The sequence below is a fragment of the Bactrocera neohumeralis genome, chromosome 6, assembly GCF_024586455.1.
Source record: "Bactrocera neohumeralis isolate Rockhampton chromosome 6, APGP_CSIRO_Bneo_wtdbg2-racon-allhic-juicebox.fasta_v2, whole genome shotgun sequence".
NCBI lineage: Eukaryota > Metazoa > Arthropoda > Insecta > Diptera > Tephritidae > Bactrocera > Bactrocera neohumeralis.
This window is the reverse complement of record NC_065923.1, coordinates 38,225,421-38,247,851: the sequence shown is the minus strand read 5'-3', so window position 1 is coordinate 38,247,851 and position 22,431 is coordinate 38,225,421. Positions and strand designations below refer to the sequence as shown.

At 37.6% G+C, this 22,431-nt stretch overlaps 1 protein-coding gene across 1 annotated transcript in view; it reads right to left on the bottom strand.

Annotated features, from left to right (window-relative positions):
* Positions 1 to 22,431, bottom strand: part of LOC126761940 (uncharacterized) — a 277,755-nt gene that overhangs the window by 229,371 nt on the left and 25,953 nt on the right. The window lies entirely within an intron of this gene.

Sequence of the window (22,431 nt, the reverse complement as noted above, 5' to 3'; positions counted from 1 at the left end):
ATGATAAAGTTTTTTTGGTTATGAAGTAATTGGTGAATTAATATTATCTTCATGTCTGGGTGGTACACGAAATAAGGGGATACATGAATTTACCGGTTTTAAAAAATCGAACTTTTTTATTGTGTTATTAAACTCTACAACATGTGTAGAATATTGTCCTAAATTTTCAAGTTGATCCAAGTAATATTTTTGTAGATACAGCCTTGAGAACTTGTGCGCACGAGGCTAGTTAGGCTGAGTGCGCCGTCTTTAAACGTGTTTTCTCTAAAGTGTGTTTTTGAGGTCGGTTGGCATGATTTCTCGAGAACTACTCAATCGATCTTTAGGAAACTTTACACCGGTTTTTGAGATACAATTCTTAAAGCCTTGGACGAAGGATTTATTTTCGATTACAACTATTTGAAAAAAAAAATTACGAAATTTTCACTGAAATTTTAGTTTTTCTATAAAAATGTCTGCCAATAATTCAATTTTCAGTTTTTTTTCTTCGTCCAAGTTCTATGTTAAGGTTTTAACTAAAACTCGTATTTTGTCACTTTAGATGTTCCTGTAAGGAGTTATCTTGCCAACGCTGGCGCATCTTTTTTCCGAGGGGTCACCGGAAATGGCGTCGCAATGGCCGAGTTTAAAATATTGTGTTCCAAAAATTTCATAATTTCTTTGTTAATAGTATTATATATGTTTGTAACAGTAAAAAATTCTGATAAAATATGTCATTGTTATGAGAGAAAAAATTGTTGAAAAATGCCAGTTTTTACCTGAGGAAACTCTTGTAACCCCTTATCCTGAATGTCAGACCGTATTTTCGAACTATAGTATCTTAATGTCTGGGTGCTACACGAGTTAACACAAAAAATCTACCGGTGAACCGCTGCTGAATCGCAATAAAATCGATGCATTTCTGAATCGGAGGTTTACTGGCGATAAGAAGTGGGTTACTTGCGACAACGTCAAGAAAAACGATCACGGTCGAATGGAGGTGAGTCTGTGCAAACAGCGGCAACAACAGTCAGGTCAGGAAGAGGTTGCTATGTGTTTGGCGGGATTGTTAGAGAATCAGCTACTATGAGTTGCTCTCCTTTAACTACACTTTCAATTTGGACCTATACTGTCAACAATTGGACCGTTTGCAGTAAGAAATTGCCCAGAAGTGACCAGATTTTGCCAATAGAAGACGAATTGTATTCCACCAGGAAAACGCCACGCTATAATTTGACTCGCCAGAAGATCCAGGAGTTTGGTTGGAATATTTTTATGCATCCACTTTATAGTTTAGACCTGGTACCAAGTGATTCCTGCCTGTTCCTGTCTATGCCCAATGATTTTTCTGGTGAAAAATTCGTCTCGAGAAAAACTTATGAAAATCGACCTCGATGAAAACGTTCAATCTCGAAGCAATCTTAAAGCTGTCGGGCAATTTTCAAAGATAAAAAAAAATTTAGGGAAACTAATCAAAGTCCGTGCAGTAAATGAATCGAATTCGACGGACGCAGTGGAAGCCCAAAAGCATCAGTTACAGAATGACTTGGAGTGACAGGGTTTTCAAGATGGCAACCAGGCTTAAACCGTAAAAGCAACGTTTTGGATAAATTTGGCTCACATGTGACCAAACAGAACAACGAGATGATAATTCTGAACTGAATCCAAAACATTGAACAAGAGAAGACAGTCTGGTGCCAACAGTGGCTATATTTTCGGATATGTTTGGAATAATTTTCAACGACTATGTTTCAGAGGATATTATTATAAGATGTTTACCTTAGAAAAACGAGAAAGTGCAGGTTTGAATCGAACCACAAATAAAGTCTCAAATATCGTCAGCATGACGAGCTGAGTCGACTTAGTCATTTCCGTCTATCTGTCTATATATATGCGAACTAGTCCCTGAGTTTTTGAGATATGGATTTGAAATTTTGCACACGTCGTTTTCTCTCCAAGAAGCTGTTAATTTGTCGGAATAGTAAATATCGAAAGACTATGGTATATAGCTGTCACACAAACTGAACAATCGGAATAAAGTGCTTGTATGGAAAACTTTTTTATTAGACCAGATATCTTCGTGAAATTTGTCATGGGTCAATGCCTTAGTCAACGATGTAATCTTCGAGGAAATTGTTTTGATCGCATGACTATAGCATATAGCTGCCATACAAACTGATCGATCAAAATTAAGTTCTTGTAAGAAATATTTTGCATTTGTGAAGGGTATTATAGATTCACTGCAAGCGAAGTGAACGTTATTCTTGCTTTTATTTTTAGCGACGCCTACCTAACCTAACCGAACAACTTACCAACGAGTGTTGGCCAACACACTGCCTTGGCTGCCTTTAATGCTGCTGCATTTTCGTCTACTCAACTGTAATTGCTTTCGGTTTGTTCTTCCATTTAATTAGAGTATCAATTGTGTGAAATTTCAAAACGATGCAAAACAAACCAAACGGATGTTGCGCATTGAACCCGCCTATCGATGGATGGCTGGTGTGTGGTTGCATCAATTGCTGAGATGAATCTCGACATGCAACTGCATAAGCATACTCAAATACACGCAAAATACATGGCAAATGCATGTGGATATGTGCGAAAAGTATTACAACCCCGAACATGTCTAAATTCGCACTATACCGCTACACCCCCGCCGTCACCGTCACCGTCACCACTAGCTACAGGCCAGTCTGCAGTGCTTTTGCGATTCATTGCAATGTTTGATTGCAATCGTCAGTAATAACAATGGCAACAATCGCAACACACAGCCCCGCAATGGTAGTAACAATGACAGTTACAACAACAACAACAAATCAGGAAAAAACAATACGCCATGGTTTGCAACTCAAGTACTCGTAGCTTTGGCTTATATGTTTGTATGTATGCATGTATATATTAATACGTATATATGTATACGGGTGTGTGTGTGTGTTGGTGCTAGGGTATTAAAGTCCACAATGGCAAAGACTTCAATTGCAGCGGCAAAGTGTAGCCCCCAAAGCGTGCACTTGCAATAGTTGTGGCTGCCGTAGCTCTAGCTGTAAGTGCAGTTGTTGTTGCTGTACGCTGTACGCTGCAGAGTTGCATGAAAAATGGATCTGCTCCAGAAGATTTCAGTAATCTCATTCGTCACACTTGGTTGCTCAAGTACGAATTTATGCTTTTTTCTAATATTTTTTGTTTTTGTTTTTGTGAGTTGTGCCAATACACGTAGTTCTCTGGCCAGCTCAGCCCGAGCGCAGTACTATTGGACATACTTTTTTACACAAATATACAAACATATGTAATCAAGTAGTTTCCATACATATATGTATATGCAACGATAGGTAAGCCACTTGTAGCATTGCCACTCACCCCATGCTCCGCAAGCGCGAGGGCAGCGTGAAAAGTTGATTCGTTTGCTTGGCTGATTTTCGAAGCCCTAGAAGAATTATGAAGTGGAGAAGCTTGTTGCCATACTCAGCTAGAATACAAAGGCACGGCGGCACTAAGCTACACACACTTACATATCTACTATATGTACAATATGTCGAAGCTCAAGTCGAGCTATTTGCTTACACTGCCACTTGTTCGAAACTTAGAGCATTGTGTGGTAAGTAAGTATCGGTATTGCAATTGTTACCACCTCCGAACTATCAGCTGCTGCTGCACATACGTATATATGTTGGCTGTTGTAGAAAAACGCTCACCACACCAACAACAACACACACACGGGGACGTATCCAATTCAAGAATGTTACGGCAGAGTGCACAAAGCATGATATCTGCAGATGAGGTCTGGCTATTTTTATGCATTCAACCAACATTTGGGCATTCGTAATACATCTTGCCACACGGTGTCTTCATTACCTTACTTTGCGGCAATTAGTACTTTCATGCCGACCACCTGTGTTGAAATGAATTCCGTTTTTGTCATGCTGCTTGGTTACATAAGCGGTCACTGCTTAGATTTTATTCAGATACTTGATTTCCCTTCCAACATTCTACTTTTCATTTCATAATTTGAGATTTCTTAGTTTTGAGGGTTATTTACTATCGGAGTACTTGATCTGAAAGTCGTTTCGTAAATTTTGATTTTGTGCACGCTTGAGAGAGCAAGCTAATTACAAGTCATTACATAAAAAACTAACCTAAATATTTCTAAGATAATTGAGAACTGAAAACTGGCTTGAATGGAGAGAATAAAATTGAATTCTCATGTTTATATGCATTTCTTGTTTATGAATTTTTGCAGAACAGGCGCAACTACAACGGCGATTCTTGAACTAGAACTAGACTTGTTACTTATAAAGCTCTTGGCTGAAAAATGTGCAGGAAAAACGACGGAACGTGATCCCACTTTTCACTTGGAACAGAAAGTTCGGAATAAACATAGAAACATATAGTTCGCGTAAAGATATTAAACATTTATACTAAAGACTCGAAAATGGAGGACGGAGTCCAGCCCAGAATACATGTATACTGTTCAGAGTTATTGATAAGGTAGCCTTTAAAGTTGGCGAACCACTGCGGTATATTTCAAGCCGAGGTCTTTGCCAATGAGAAACCGAGAAACTAGACTCTAATGCATCAGCAAGCATCTCCAGTGTTAGTATGGACAGATAAACAGTAATCGAAGCTATAATTTGGTTTCGCACATCAGCCAGAAGTGTCTTGAAAAGCAGGGCACCAATGCACTGTGTCATCAGTACCAAATGACTTCACTTCTGCTGGGTGCCAGGTCCCAGATGTATCGTGGGCAATGAGATAGTCGAAGAGGATTATACAACTGTCATCCAGAAACATTATCGACTTTGGTAAACCCTTGCAATGTCCATACGACGATGTAGACAAAATCCCGGCAAGGAAGACCAAACCGTGATGGAACGATCTACTTGGTTGCAAGACTACAAAGGTCATGTGTAAAATGGTAGAACAGAAACAGACAAAATTCCAACTGGCATAGATTCCGATAGAAAGGACTGTAAGAACATGAGTGGAATACTTACTGGCCACAGTTTGGAGGCGGCACACGCCTGCAAGGTGGGACTGACAGATTGATAAGACTGCAGGAAATGTCAAGAGTACGGCACCAGGGAAACAATGGACGAAGGCAGCGCACAATCATTGGAGGGTCACACGGTACGAGGCACGGGAGCAGGTATCGTTAGTCAGGCCACAGAGTCTGTAAAATTCACATCAAGCGCCGACACTCTATATGAGGACTACTCCTCATGGACCACGTAACCGAACTCCGTCTGTTATCGCAAAAAACCAAAACTGGTTTTATATTCAAGTGGAAAGATGCTGCGGAAGTAGTGAAACTTGGTCTGGCAGAGCGACTGATGCCTGAAAATATATTATAGTACCGTACATGATGCGATCCCCAGAGACGTGGAAACAGGTAAGAGAATGGAGCGCAATAGCCCTAACTGTGTTTAGAAGGATCAAGTGGCGAAGGAACAACGAGAGACTGTTGATAAACGAAGAAAAGTACAGTTTTTAGATGTAAAGCCTACCGGCTAAAGCTTGTCTTTGTGAAGAAATGTCTGGCGGTGGTACACCGAGGTAAATAAAAAGTACAGGAGACGGAGGTAGATAAGGGTTTAGAACGAAGACGTCGTTCTTCATAAGTCCCGCAAACGCTAAAACTGGCGAAGGCCAGGCATGATCACGGATGAGGTGTTTTAAGGTAATAGGTTGAATTATGTATGCCGACGGTATTTTATCTTCTGAAAATTCACCTTCAAGAAAAAAAGTGGTATTACGGAAAAGTCAGGCTGTTGTTTAATATCTGCGCTAAGGATATGGTCATTATCATGCGGTTCCTCAACTATTGCGGGGATCACACTTGATTGCTATGCACCGTAAAGCCTAATGAAAATCTTCTGCATTTGTGCATCAGTTGTGACACAGGCCACCTCTTTGCATGCCCCACTAACCCCACTCATCTGACAGCCCTCTCCCTTTGGTCCGACCCCCTTCGAAACAGCATGTTTCATGAGCCTGCCATTGGATGACGTAGACTACAACTTAGCTAACATCTAACATTCCATTCCCTTCCCGCAATTATTGAGGCTGAAGTACCTACCGTAGCAAGCTTATCAGCCTTACAATTTCCTGAAATACCGCTGTGATCAGGAAGCCAAACTAGTATAATCAAAAAATAGCTCAATGCTAGAGAAGAGAAGTCAGCGAACTCAAGGCTAATTTAGTGCCCAACTATTTGAGTAGATAGTCACCACACTGAAGGGGGCAGCTCTCCGGAGCTATAGATCTGCTCACCTTCGCTAGGAAGACGCTGCATTGATCGAGAAGCCTAAAACTGCAGCTAACGTACAATTCCCGACGCGTTTTCCTCATGGACTTCACTTTAAGGGCTTTGAAAGCGCATTGTCAGTTAATCCCAATCCTAATAATCACAGAAGGTTTTGATACCACCTATTTTAATTAGCAAACTAATCCGCAAAGCGTGCGTTCATTTGCAGCTTCTGCTAATGAAATTAATAACCAAACTTCAACTGTTAAACTCGTCATTTATATAATTGTGTTACCTTAATTATGCAATTGCTATCGATGTGTGGCGAGGCAGGCGAAATTGACGAGTATTGGGAAGTGAATTCATGACAAGCGGCATTCAAAGCCAAACTAACAATGCGAATGAGTTCATTTCAATGTACAGCGTTCTCTGCCTAGTTGTACCCAACCGAAGAAATTTAATTGTAATAATTTTTGTATAACCAAATTTTAATTGGATTCGTTTTTGTGCTGCCAATATTTTGTATAGTGACTGCTCATTGACCATTTCAATGCGCGTACCAATTAGCTGGAGCGCACTGTACCTATTACTACATATGTATGCTAATACGCTATGAATAAAGGTATGTTTTAATACTATCTGTTTGAATTGCTGATTTATTATTGCCGATGATGTTAATATCTCAGTTGCTGTTGTGTTAGTCAGCGCCATTCGTGATGAAATGGTGATGTTAACGGCAGAGCTCTTGTGAGCTCATAATTCATAATAATAATGGTAAATCGGAATGATATTTAAACCAAATGTAATAAGCTGAAATGAAGCCGTAAATGCAACACAAATGAAAGGCATCGGTAAAAATCAGCCGAACCGAGCACGAATTAGTACGAGTGTGCATAAATGCGTAGCGTGGTTTGTATACTACATTTACCTACATAAATATATGTAGTGCATATAAAGGGTGTTGTTTTCAGACATGTAGCTTTTAAGAAGAAATAAAATGCATATAATTTAATGTCAGCTTTATTATGAAGATAATAGAAAGATGGTGCGTCATTATGTTTCAAAATGATTTCATGCAAGTAACCGCCGCCGCAGAATCGAATAAATTCAAGTCGAGAAACCCCATTTTCGGCCACTTTTTGCAACAGCTAATGGTTGTCATATGTCAGCAATAACGCGTCGAATATTCTTTTTGTCCAGTTCCGTCTATCATCTCGGGCTTATCTGTAGAGACAAGCGATTTCACATAACCCGACAAAAAATAGTACAGCGGCGTTAAATTGCTCGATCTTGGCGGTCACAACACAACTTCAGGATTCGATATAATGTGCTATCCAAAAGTATACTTCGATAAATTTATTATTTCGTTGATTGTATGATATGTAGCGCACTTTTCGTTTGGACGAAAGGTCGTCCACATCAATTTCCTTCAACTCAGCCACGAAAAGGTAATTAGTCAAGTTTCTATAGCGTTGCCCATTGACTGTAAAATTATAGCCGGCTTAATTTTTGTAGAAATAGAGACCAATGTTTACCTCTGCCGATAGATTGTTGTTGTAACGGGTACCTAATTTCCGTTAGAATGGTAAGCATTAACAAAGTTGTCATTGACGTCATCCAATGGTAAGCCCAGGAAACCGGCTGTTTCGACGGGGTCGGACCAAAAGTAGAAGGGTGTCAGATGTATGGGGACTACTCCATAACCCACAACAGCCGGTTCTACTTTAGCGGAATTGACGGCCAAGGACTGTTTTTTCGCAGGTCTAGTCCATTTAGATCGGTAAGTCTGCCCATAGATCATACCAAACGGCGACTTTTTAACAATGTAATGGCGTCTCAGCAATGGCTTTTGGATTATCATCATTCCAAATGCAACAGTTTGTTTTTTAGTGTACCCGTTCAGCAAAAAGAGGACTTCGTCGCTGAACAAAATTTTCTTTTTAACCTCAGGATCGGCTCATTCACCGACCTTGCGACGCGCTTGATGGTCGTTCGGCTTCAGTTCTTGCATGAGTTGGATTTTGAAAGCCCGGAAACCGAAATCCTTTCGCGGGTCTTCTGCGTTGCTCAGCTTCACAGCAGTAATAGCGTCTTCGGTGCGCACTGTGCCGTGTCTCTGAGGATACGATACTAGAGTAAATGTGGTGCCAAAAACCGATTCATGGTTGCTCGAAATACCGATTCTATTGAACGCAGCGAAAAAATTAAATACAATTTTCACGATTTGCAAGCATTGTTTCGGAGTAAGTCTGTTTACTCTGAAAAGGCAAACCAAATTGAGCATAAAACAAGTGACAACTGTCAAAAAGACCAACTCCGTAAAAAGTATCGCCTCATTGAAAACCACACGTCCAAAAAACACCCGTTATATACATGTATATATGAAAATGCACATGTATAGAGTTATCATTAGGCATTCTTCGAGGTTAAACGTTGGATTAATGCGTTCGGTTTACAGCTGAGGCCGCCGATTGTCGATAGCGATAATTAGCCAGCAACTCACTTTTATTGCGTGGAAATTGAATAATGGAAAAACTTAATAGTTTTAGGTATGCATGCCTGTCTGCTGCCGGTTTTATGAAAATGCAGCGGATTTCTATGAAATCGAAACGAAAGTTGCCTCAGTTGACTGCTGTGAGATCAACAGCTTCCTTCCTTCTGGCCAAAAAGCTAAGCCATATTATGAGATTTCCAAATGGTTTAATAGTAAAGCTGCCGACGAAGCTTTCCAATTAACGTTAATTAATGGCAGTCTAAATTGTAGAGAGTAATTTTGAAGGGCGTAACCGCGCGCCTGGGCAGCCAAACTTACAAACGGCTCGATTTATACGTAACTAAGTGCATGTATGTATGTATGTACATGTATGTATGTATGTATGTATGTATGTATGTATAACATAACAAGCTCACCAAATTTCCCAATTATACACTTCAACAGCAACAATTATTGTTTGCAACTCGCTGCCGTTGTACTTTTGCGCTCACGTGCGTGTGTAGATTGCTGCTATAACTCGCTGATATGCCGCATTTAGTGCGATATTCCCACACGCCGCATGCACAAGTTCATATCGACTCACGCACGCCACAATGTTGCACGAACAGCCGTGTTGTCAGCGCTTCGCTGCCGCTGAGTCGGGCCTGATCTGCGTTGCACTGCACACCCAGTGAATGGCTGATTGATGCAGCATTTGGTGCACAATTGAATGGCAAATGCCAATATGCAACCACACACATACACATATATGGCCATCACTTAACAAATTGAAAGCACGCGGCAGTTAAGTGGAAAGTCGCGAGCGCAAAAAAGTGTTGGCTTCGGGTATTTCATAATTAAGAACAACATATTTTTGCATAATGACAACTGCAATGGCCGCCGCTGCACTTGCAACAGCCGCTGGCGCTCGAAATTGCGGTGAATTTAAATACATTAAAACACTTGCGTCATAACGGCAGCCAAAACACAGTCAATTGAGTGCGTAAATTGAAAATTTCATTCATTTAAAATTTTCATATATTTTTCGGGTTCAATTTCAGAGCGCTCCGTGTTGCGCCTTTGGCTGTGAATGCATTTTGCATTTCACCGTGTATTAATTGGTTCATACACTTGTTGTTGCATTGTGATTATTTCGTAACTCACATCCGGCTGTGCGGCAAATGCGCGCGTCCCTTGTGGCAGGCCTTATTATTTCGACGCTTGTTTGTTTGAGATTTGTTTACGAACGGATTTGGATCGCGCTTTTTTGCGCTTTGCCATCCACGGCGCCGCCAGCGGTAGCAGCCTGGCAGGCCGCGGCAAAAACTGCAAAGCAGCAGTAAAACAAAATAGGTGAAAGTACCGTAACGCGAAGCCTGCGTCGGTGTAATGCGTTGCAATTGCAGTTAATGCAAAAGAAAACACCAAAAACAAAAGCAACAAAAACAGCGAAAATATGCAACCAAAACAGCTTTGCGAAAAACATTGCGAAATGCAACAAAATGCCGCAACAAAACAAACCCACACATGTGTGTGCGAAAAAATGGCAAAATAGCAACAGCAATGACAATGGTAACAGCAAACGGATTAAAAGCGACGGCTTGCGAAAGTTTAACAATCAAATGGAAATATGCAAATAAAGGCAACCGATTTAAATAGGAAGTTGCAAACGCTAAAAAACGAAAAAATACAACTTTATGAGAGCGCTATGCACTTATGTATACGTACGAGTATAATGCTGGCCAAGCAATGCGAGCGCGTTTCAATTGTTGTGGAAATTATAATAAAAAATAAAAATAAAAACAAAAGCGACAAAAAACAAGGAAAAGTTAACTTTGGAGGTACCGAGACGATACAAGAAGTTGATTTTTTTGCTGTGTTTGTATGGCAGCTATACATTAAAGTGACTCGATCTAAGCAATTTCTTCAGAGATTGTACCGTTACCTTAAATATTAACCCATACCAAATTTCGTGAAGTTATCTCATCAAATAAAAAAGTTTTCCATACAAGCACTTGATTCGGATCGGTCAGTTTGTATGACAGCTATATGTATTAGTGCCTCGATCTGTACAATTTCTTCGGAGATTACACCGTATATCTATATACCAATTCATGCCAAATTTCACTAAGATAACTCGTGGAATAACAAAGTTTTCCTTACAAGGAAATGGTTTTTATCAAATAGTTTGTATGGAAGCTATGCATATGTTATACTGGTCCGATATCGACGGTTACAACAAATAAGCATCTTCTTAGTGAGAAAAAGACGTACGAAAAATTTCAGATCGATATTTCAAAAACTGAGGGACTAGATAGCTTATATATAGGCAGACAGGCATGGCTAGATCGACTCAGATCATTTTATTGATCTTTATTAGGTATATACATACATATTTTTTTATATGATCTCTGACGTTTTCTTCTGGGTACATACTAAATAGCGATCCGTTTCCTTTATTTAAAGGAAAAACATAGACACTTCAAATTTAATGGGGATTATTTATTATCAATCAAATAATATTCCTTGACATTTATTATTTGATGATTATGTCTTTCAAATGTTGGCCGGCGCTACGTCTCAGATGATCCATACGTTGAGTCCAAATTTCGATGACTCGCTCGAGCATTTCGACTGGTAACTGGCGAATAACATACGTGATGTTTTGCTCCAAGGTCTGATTCGAAGTGGGATTATCCGCATAGATTTTATACTTTACACAACTCCACAGAAACAAGTCTAGCGGTCTGATATCACACGATCTTCCTTGAAAATCGACCGGCCCAAAACGTAAAATTATCTGATCACCGAAGTGTTCCTATATAAATCCAGTTATTGATGCGATGTGTGGAAAGTGGCGCCGTCTTGTTAAAACCAAATGTCTCCAAGACCAACAACTTCATTTTCAGACATCAAATAGTCGGTTGTCATGGCGCGATAACGGTCACCATTGCTGGTTACGTTCTCACCGAAATCACTTTTGAAGAAATATGGACCGATGATTCCAGCGGCCCACAAAACACACCAACCCGTTGTTTTTTCTAAATGAAATAGCAGTCTTAACGCTCTTCAGTTTGATCTTCGGCTCAAATACGGCAATTTTGTTTGTTTACACACCCATTGAGCCAGAAAATTCATTGCTGTTCAAACCGTCGGATCTTCTGGGAACTTTTCAAGAACTCATAGAGCGAAGCGATGTCGTTTGGGATGGTCGAGCGGTTTTAGTTCTTGCACAAGCTGTAGCCTAAGCACATTCAATTTAAGATCTCGACGTAAAATGCTCCAAGTCCTTCCACACGTCAGTGCGAGTTGCTGCGAACGTCGCCGAATGGACTCTCCACGGCCTTTGTGTACACTTTCAGCTACGGCTGCCATATTTTCTTTAGAGCGTGCTGCACGTGGTCTTTTCGGTCGAATAGTATCTAGTAAAGAATGCTGAGCCTCAAGATGGGTGATGGTGTTGTGAATAGTACGCTCAGTAGGCCGATTATGTGGACCATAAGTTGAGCGAAACGCGCGAAACCCATTATTTACGAGAGAATGAAACTAACCTTAGGCAAAACATCCGGCTGTAAAAATACAATGACGATCATGGTCACATCAACTCAGCTTACTTTTATCAGTATTTGGCTAAAGTAAGGTGCAAATGACAAGATTTTGAAAATGGGAAAACCGTCAATAATATTTTTTCATCGAACTTCCGTGATATGTTTAGTTGGTGGCTTGAAACGATAGATTGAAAATATATCTAACTGTAAGCGGTCGGAATTAAGACTTCATTGGCCGCATTTAACTCATAAGTGAGCCCGAACTGAATACAATTCAATAACTCGCTGAATTTGAGAAAAAACTCTGAGCCCAAGCTGTCAAATTCATTTCACATTCGAACATTGAAAGCACTGAATGCTATCCTTCTCAACCGAAAGAAGTTTCGGTAATCGCAGAACAAACGTTCAACTGTTTCACCAACCCCATCATTGGCTCTGCATTCTACGGAATCCATTTTATTTAATTCCACTCTAAAATTCCCACATTTGTGTAAGTAGAGCCTTTTCGCTGGTTCACCATCAACACAACCCCAAATAAACTTTATGAGACCCACTGCATTGGTGGTGTTCCTCCACATTCCTCTGCTATATAGCTTCTCACTATTATTGAACATATCCAATATATATATTCTATTCTATATATTCTATTCTATTCAATATGACGAGCCTTAAGCTAACTCCGTGCAATCGTCAAGCTCCATTCGTAATACTTAACAATGAGATGACACTGGATTCCGCAGTTACAGTACCTACAAGCTCTTAACAACCTAATTATACAGAAAACAGTACATATTCATAATTATTTCGAAATTCGCTCACTTCAACTTAGATATAACAAAACGTACATAAGATGCCTTGGTTATTATGACTTACGACTATTTCTGCAAATACCGATATTTGTATTCGTTATTGTGATTATTAGAGTAGTAAACTAGTTTCGATTTAAAGACATGCTCAGGCCACAAGCCTTCAATGTGTGAGTGTGCGCAAGCGGTTGGTGGCATGTTACATGCGGCAAGTTTTGTTGCTGTGATGTGCTGAATGTGCATGCGGTTAGCTTCATTACAGCGCACACTGCAACCGCTAACCACACGTAGTATATTCTACCTCTCCGGCCGCCAGTGCAAGTATTGCATGTCGATTGCCGCCGATATGTTGCTGCTATCACACAGACTGCCTACACAGTAAACGCTTCGTTCCTTTCACCTTTGTCACCCACCTTTGCGTTGTGATTCCTTGAGCTCATTTTGTCACCGCGAATGCGCTGGTTGTTGTTGTTGTCATTTTCAACGGCTTATGTTGTTGTGAATTGACGAAGAAAAAATATTTTCGCTAAGAGCGAGTATACACTCAAACAAAATAGTTTCGTATTCGTATGTTGATACTCTACGAGAGTCGCTAAGTGCAGCTTTAACGTGGACAAAATATAGAGTTTTACTATAAAGTAAATGGTAAAAAAACTGATCGTGTTTCATATTTATTGTTTTGAAGGCAATGAATTGAAAACACAAAAGTTTATTAGACGAGGTTAGACACTTTTTGGGAGCAAAAGGAAAAACCAAAGCAGAATGAAACCAATTGAAACGGAGTATAAAATAACCAGACTGAGGGGATACAAATTTACCTCAGGAAGAGGTAGGGCCAACCCACCTTGAATTTTTAAGAGCTAGACACGGCTTATCTCGATTTTCGGCCAAACTGTGGGTTCTATAGACAAAAGATATATGGCAAAGTTGTAGGTAATGAAAAAATCTACAACTTTTGCTTGTAAACTTTTTTTACATAACCTCAAAATTTATATGAAAAAATCAAAATCAAAAACTTTTATCTAATTTTTCTGAGAGACTATAGTAGTTCATGTATTTTTATACCATCAGAGAGTAAAGATACTACAGTTTTTTTAATCTGACATTTTAAGTTATAATATTTGATTGAAAATTTGTGTTTTTTTTGTTTGAGTCGAAATTGGGTTTCCTTTTTAATATTTTAAATAAAAAATACGGAGTGTTTAACAGTGGGACACGAAATTATAAAAATATTTAAAAGTAATTTATTTTCGAAAAAATATTCGGAAGAAAAATAATGGGGGTATTCACAACAGCTTTATGAAGGGGTTATCGTTAAAAAATCGAATTTTTAAATTGTCTTATTAAATTCTACAACACTTCTAGAATATTGTCCTAAATTTCTAAGTTGATCCGAGTAATAGTTTCGGAGATACAGCCTTAAGAACTTATGCGCTCGGGACTAGCTAGGCTAAGTGCGCTGGTTTCAAGCCGTCTTTCTCGAAACTGTGTTTTTGAGGTCGGTTGGCAAGATTTCTCGAGATCTTCATAAAATTTTATACAGTTTTTTGCGATACAATTCTTAAAGAGTCAGACAAAGGATTTTATTTCCGATTTTCAACTATTTGGAAAAAAAATGTCGCGAAAATTTCACTAAAATTTTAATTTTTTTTTAATGTCTGCCAAAAATCCAATTTTCAGTTTTTTTTCCTTCAACCAAGTTCTATATTAAGGTTTTAATTATAACACCTATTTTTTCACTTAATATGATCATTTAAGGAGTTATCCTGCCAACGCGGGCTCAACAATAATCCCAGGGGTCACCGAAAATAACGTCGCAATGGCCGAGTTAAAATTTTTTTTTTTAAATGTCTGAATTTCTTTGCCGAGTAAAATCGTTATAAATTTTTACACTTTTTTTTTATAATTTACGAATTTCTTTGTTGTAATAAGTGTTTGTTTGTAACAATAAAAAATTCTAATAAAATATTTTTTTTTTTTATATGAGAAAAAATTGTTGAAAAAATAACGTTTTTTACCCGAGGAAACACATGTAACCCCTTAAAGAAAAGACACAAAAACTTTAAATTTATTTCGGAATGTTTATTATCATTCGAAAGGACATACTTTGGAATGTATTTTTTGAATATTATCTCTTTCAAATGTTGGCCGCGACTACGTCTCAGATGTTTCATCCGTTGAGTCCAATTTTCGACGATCTGTCATAAAGAGCCTATTGAAAAAAGTACCTCTACTTGGATCAAAATCAAATACTATATCCTAAGCCTTACTTTCCAAGATAAATTACAACAAAAATAATGTCACGATCACACCTTAAATGCTGAGAAGTACGATTGTGAAATCCAGGGACCAAAAATATTGACTATCCTTTTAACGTTGTGAATGCTTCTAGTATTAGTCTTAACATTGATGCATAAAATATAATGTATAATAATATACAAATAAATACAGAAAATCCAAAATTATATGTTATGCGGTAAACATTAAGTCAGCATTCGTCGGGAAACAGAACACCACAAAAATTCCAAAATTTTGTCTTGCATGCAATATTAATTTCTGACTGTGCTCATTGCAAGCGATGCCAAACCCAAGGACATCATCTGCATGCGATACATTTCGCTTGACTTTTGTTGTCTTTTTCACTGAGCTACACATGCACTTATTCATATGTATGTATATATTTATGTGTGTGTGTACATCAGTTGAGGTGTCTGTTCTGTTCGGCTCATCGCCGCTGCTCCGCAAGCGTTAACCCGCTTTATTATATACTTCGAGCGAACGATTTTTTTATTCACATGTGTACATAACATGCATACATACACATATAACACGTATGTTTATAATATAAAATATATTCGGTGCTTACCCTTTACAAATAAACCTTCGAATAGACACAGTAAGTCAAGCATTGAAATACGCTTCCTCGCGAACAATCACGATTATGCTTAGATAATTGTGGTAATACTTATAAAGAGGAAATGAAGTAGCGATTAAAATCGTTTAACTCGCCATTTGTGCAATTTCAATATCTAACTACAAGTACTTAAAGCACACCGTAATGGTTTTTGAAGGTTGCATGAACCAAACTAACAGTAACAGTGTAATAGTTATGTGTATATGTACTACATATGTATGTATTTAAAGGTACTTTTGTGAAGGTATGGCATATCCCAGAGGCTCACATGCCTTTGTCGTTTATGTCCAGAATACTTCTTAGAATACCTGAAAAAAAATTTACATTGTGAACGTCCTTGAAATTCATTTATTAAGTGTAGGTTCAGGAAGATAAAGGCATTCGGAAAAATTACGCTCGTATTTAGCATATGGAGAGAATGAAAAAAATTAGAAACACGTCAAATAAAAATAAGAAGAAAATGAGGAAAGTATAAGGCATGACATATTTCTTTTTGAAACAAAAAAGTTTTCCATACAAAAACTTCATATTGGTCGTTCAGTTTGTATGACAGCTATGTGCTACAGCGGTCCGATCTAAAATAGATTTGTGGAGATTGTACAGTTGTCTTGGACCTACTCTGCGATAAATTGTATGAAGATATTATTAAATATAAAAGTTTTCAATACAAAAACTTGATTTTAAACCATCAGTTCTTATGGCAGCTATAACTATTCTATAGTCGTCAAAAATTAGTGATTCCAAGAATTAAACAGCTTTTTGGGGGGAAAAAGAACATATGCAATTTTCAGATCGATAACTCACAAATTAGTACGTTTGCAGTGGCCATCACCATCCGAAGCCGTTTTATTCTTTTCATTGGGAGGGTTTATTTACTTGGCAGGTCCCAAACCCAGCACACAACCCTGGAGAGTGATGTGAAAGACTAAAACCCGCCGTCAACAAACAAACAATCAGAGTGGCTAAAGGCGTAGAAAATCATTAATTGATTTGATATTCACCATGCGCCAAACCAAATCTTGGAAAAGACCTGTGAAAAGAGAACCGACACGCAACATCTCTTCGTCGATATTAAAACTGCTTCTGACAGTACGAAAAGAAGCTGCCTTTATGCCGCGATGTCTGAATTTAGTATCCCCGCAAAACTAATACGGCTGTGTTGACGTTGAGCAATACCAAAAGCTGCGTCAGGATCGGGAAGGACCTCTCCGAGCCGTTCGATAGCAAACGAGATTTCTAACAAGGCGACTTACTATCATGCGAGTTCTTCAATCTACTGCTGAAGAAAATAGATCGATTGTTTCTGAAAAAAAAATTGGCAAAAATCAGTTGATTCTTTGGAATATAAAAGGTCTCGACAACCAATTGTTCAAAGTGCCTGTGATCAAAACAAACAGTATACATAATGAGCAAACATAAAAGCCCTTGGAAAGACCATTTAAACATAATTTAAGTTTTCTATTAATTTCAATACATATATTTATTATTTTACAACACATAAATAAGTTCCGCCATATGGTGGCTTTGCCACAGCGTTCTCTCCCCTTAACCACAAATCCAAATTTTCATTCACACTTCTTCGCTCCAATATTAAGTTTCTTTTTCTCTATTCTCCTCATCTTAATGCCATTTCGTTTATTAAGTTGATAACGTAACTGCCCGGCAAACTCTGTTTCTTGCCTTGTATCGAGCGCCATTTGACGATCGCATGTATCCGAATATTTGCGGTTATGGGTTAGTAATTGTTGTGTCAGCAGAAATTTGCTCCTGACCAAAGTGATGGCACCGGCCACGCAGTTTTTGAGCGATTGCCTATATAAGTAAATGCGATACTGCAGTGAATATTGCAACTTCTGTTCTTTCGGTGGTTGTTCTTCTGTTTTTATCGTCATTTTTTTTAGATTGATAACTGCGCCTTGAAAGCTAGTGAATATTTGAAGTCTTTGGCGCGAGGGTACTTATTATTTATAGGTTAAAATTTAGTGAGGATAATACAATTTTCGCGCAGGTAGTTTTTCTGCATAAAATGCAAAGCATTAAATGCCTTTGTCCTTGAAAAACTCTTTTGTTTGAATATTGTATTAACTGAGTATTGAAATAACTGAATATTTAATTGTAAAAAGGGGAGAGATAAACTACAGCTTGTTTATGTTTTGAGCAATTATTTATTCCAAAAGAAAACTACCATCCTTCTGCTTCCATTGTTGTTTTTTGCATGGCTAGACCAACGGAACACGACCCTGTTTTTTTTTATTTTTTGCTACTTGGAGATGTCGGTAAAAGGAGGCTTCATTGCTACTGATTCAAAAGACCGTACTAACTGATTTTTTACGTCCATATACCTGTTAGCTTAGAACTTCTTTTGCCGATCTCAAAAATATTATTTTTCCCCAGCTCTTGCTGCTTATATTTTCTACAAAGTCAACGCCTCGTTGTGAATCTTGCAGTTGAATACAAAATGTAGATTTTTTGTTCTTACACTCTTCAATATACCAAGATGGCTGTTCAAGTTAATTTGATATATTGCCTGGAGACATCAAAAACCGGTAAGGCTTCTACTACCACCTCTATGAATATTACTAGGTATTTATTTAGATTCTGAACAGTGGAAAACCCTCCATACTTATGACTGTATGTCTGCATATAACTGTACTAGCCCCTCAGTTTTTGACATATCGAACTGAAACTTTGGGCATACAGTGAGCCACTAAAGTGTTCATAAAACATAGATTGTGCTTTTCGTGTTATATTTCGTTTGTAACAGAAAATTAAGGAAGAGTGTTAGGAAAAAAAAAAATAGAATATTATAGCTAAACTATAATTTTTAACAGGTTTCAGCTAGGGGAACTTAAATACTAAAATTGGAATGAACTCTTTTTGACTTGTGTTTTTGGTACATCGGCCGTTTTACCTTTAGTACTTGACATGCCTGGCCATAGCTTTAATGATAAGATTCCATTGAACAAATTTAGAAGCGGCTCTTCGCCGTTTTGAGAGACTGATTTTGGAATGACATTTTTTTTATAATATTCCACATATTCTTTAATGGCTCAACTTACATACGTCGGGTGCGATTTTCTGTGATTTATTTGTCTTGAAGCTGTTGCAGTGCTTTTTTAACTTCGCATTTAGGGTTATTATTTGTATAAAAAGTGTCCTCTAGTTCACAGCCAAATTTTTCAAGATTCGGTAGGTAAGAGTCCTTTAGAAGACAACCTCATATCATGTAAGAGTCACCATCATATTGGAACGTTTGCTGAAAGTTGCGTGAAGTTATACTAACATTTTTATCGTACCTATACCATAACCTTCCATAAGATCCCAAACCATCGTATAAAAGCCATAATCGTACCAAGACCATAATCTTTCCTAAGATCCCTAAGATCATAATAACCCATAAAATCCCAAACCATTCATTTTGGCCTAATCAGACCATGTAACCAACTTCCATTGTTAAACAACGCGATTTGCATGTTGCTTAAGCTTGTAGCTCTGTGTTTAGCTTTAGTAGTTTCTTTACTTTAATTTTCGCTCTCATCAGGGATTCTGTGAGGCTTCTTCGAACAGTTTCATTACAGACATTAATATTTAGTGTCTCCAAAATAACTTTATTGGCTGCCGAATTCGTGGCCGAGGGTGCTTCTGTGGTCTCTCAATTTAGCCTGTATTTTTGGGTTAATGGGCCAAAAACGTGTTCACAAAGGCTTTAAAGTAATTAAATAAATTAAGTTCTTGCAACGAATCTTGTTTCACCTTACTATTGCCAATCCATTTTCGGAAAAAAATATACATAAGTAGGATTTTGTATAAGTACCTCCAGTGCCATCTAGTGTTTCTTTCAAGCAAAAAATCAGAGAGCAAGGAATATTTTTGATACTGACTTCCATAAATGTTATTGGAAAGAGTATAATCGAGTATATTCGATGTTAAACAAAATCCTTGAATAAGATGAGATTAACAGCAAAGCAACCGAAATAAAATTTTGATTGTCTCTCATCAAATTAATTTCCTTCCTTCTCACTGTTCTTAACTTTCCTTATTTAAGGTCATACTAACAAAGTTTCTTCATTTTCAATTCACCGATTCACTGATTAGTGAAAATTTCCAGTGCTTATATGAATATCTTTAAAAGCGTTTGTATTATAACATGGCATGGGCAGTGGCGTAGCTACAACTTCGGGCGCCCGGGGCCAAGGATGTTCTGCCGCCCCTCTTTATCTACCTACCTACAAGTTTCATGAGGTGGTTCGAACAAAAGTGAATTTTTACAAAATATCTTCGATATTAAGTATATAAAATTTAGGAACTAGAAGCCACGCAAATTCTGAAGTTCCAAAATTCTCACAATACGGTTTTTGAGGAAATTGATAGTAAATAGACAAGACATCTTATTAAAAGACATAGAAAAAACACATTTTCGCCCTATATCTTGTACACTTTTGACACAATTTTCAGAAATTTTTGCCAGAATTGGAGTTTTTAAATATCATTTTTGAAAATTTGGAGAAATAAAAGTATTTGTTACATTCAAAGGTAACTGTGAGAGTGACACGTCGCTATAAAAAGCTAGAAAGGTGCATCTTTAAATTCTATCACTATTTTTAAGAAAGATGTAAGCCAAAAGATATAAGACAAATTCAAAGACTGAAGAGTATTCGAGTAAAAACTAATATTTTTCATTGTTATTCAGATTATTTCATTGTGAGTGTACAACTCTTTATCTTTTATAAAAAAATTTGTAAACAAATTTGTTGAAGTTTTTTTCTGAATATTTCTTCGTTTTCCGCCCACCGATTCACTGATTAGTGAAAATCTCCAGTGCTTATATGAATACCTTTAAAAGCGTTTGTATTATAACATGGCATGGGGTTTCCACCTTTTTTATCATCCCGATCGAAAACGTTCCTTCAATTACCGCCAATAATTGCTATATCTGACACCAATTAACATTACAGCCGAAAACTGGTATTCATTATTAATGGCATTACTAACTCATTTCATGCAAGTTAAACACGTTTTGTTTTATATCAACAAAACAACAACAACACCAAACAACGAATGCATATCTCGACGAAAGAAAATACAAAAAGTTTTGAAATTATCATTTACAGCTACAAACGATTAATACCAAATTATATGCAAGATTAATAATATCCAATAATGAAACGAATATTTTCTAACAGCAATAGCGAAATTCAACTTTTGTTGTTGGCTTGTTTGAATAACGGGTTGTATACGTTAGATTTGTATGTAGTATAAGTATGCATGAGAAACAAGAAAAAATAAAATATGCTTAGTTAGACGTTAAAAAAAACGTTGAGATTGAAAAAGAACCAGAGAAAATAAAATAAAATTAAATAAAATAAAAGTATGTAATAAGCAAAAAAAAAAAAGCAAACAGCGAACAACCAATGGCAAAAGTGCCAGCAAATAAGTCGAATGAGATAGTATAAATAAAAAGCAAAGCATAAAAACCGAAAATATTTAAAAGTTGTTTTCATTGAAGCAACAAGATACAAAAGTAGAAAAGCAAAAGCGACAGCGACAGCAACTATGATGACAATAACAACAAAAGCAACCAGCACAACAACAACAACCAACACAACAATAAAAACAACAACAATGCGTCGTCGGCGACTTTATCAACAATGCACGTCAACGTATGCTCGTGTGCGCTTCATAAACAACAATAATGATAAAACTTTTACGGAACGAAACAGCTGAGCTTTGAGCACAGAACGACTAGTCGAACATTGTCGAAACATTTCTGAACTATATAGACAGCGGCAACTAAGTAACTGACTACCAAAACAAGTTTAAAATGTGACTAAATTGAAATGAAAAGGACCGAGCAGCTACACGCCACCAACACATGCATAACGAAATGGAAGTTCGTAGAATTGTGCGCTACAATTGTATAAAGTTGGACCGAGGAGTTGGAGAGAAAAGTGACTATACACATATGTACTCGTATTCATATAAATATATTGTAAAAATTTGATTTATTTTTGTTTGAAAACTGTGACTTTTTACGTTGTATTTGTAAATATAATATAATGCTTAAAACGGTTGCCTCGAACAAGAAGTGGAAGGCCGCAGCTGCCTCGAGTAGGCGCAGAACATACATACATATGTGGAAAGGCGACTGCATAACTGTTCAAGCAATGAGCTCAAAACAAAAGAAATTATATTTCAATATTTCCATATCCGCCCACAGCAGCGCTAAAATAACCCAAACTGCCGGCAAAAAAAAAGAAAACAAAAAAAGCCAAAAAGTTGCGATTGTGGAAATTTCGCCAACACAGCAAAATATGCGAAATCGCCAATTTATGACAATTTGCGAAATAAAATGCGAAAAATATTTTCCATTTAAATACTGTGCGTACACAAGGCGAGTCCGAAAATAAGTTAAACTTATTGAAAAATGCAAACAAAAGCTGCTACTCCGCCAAACAAAGCGACATTAAGAC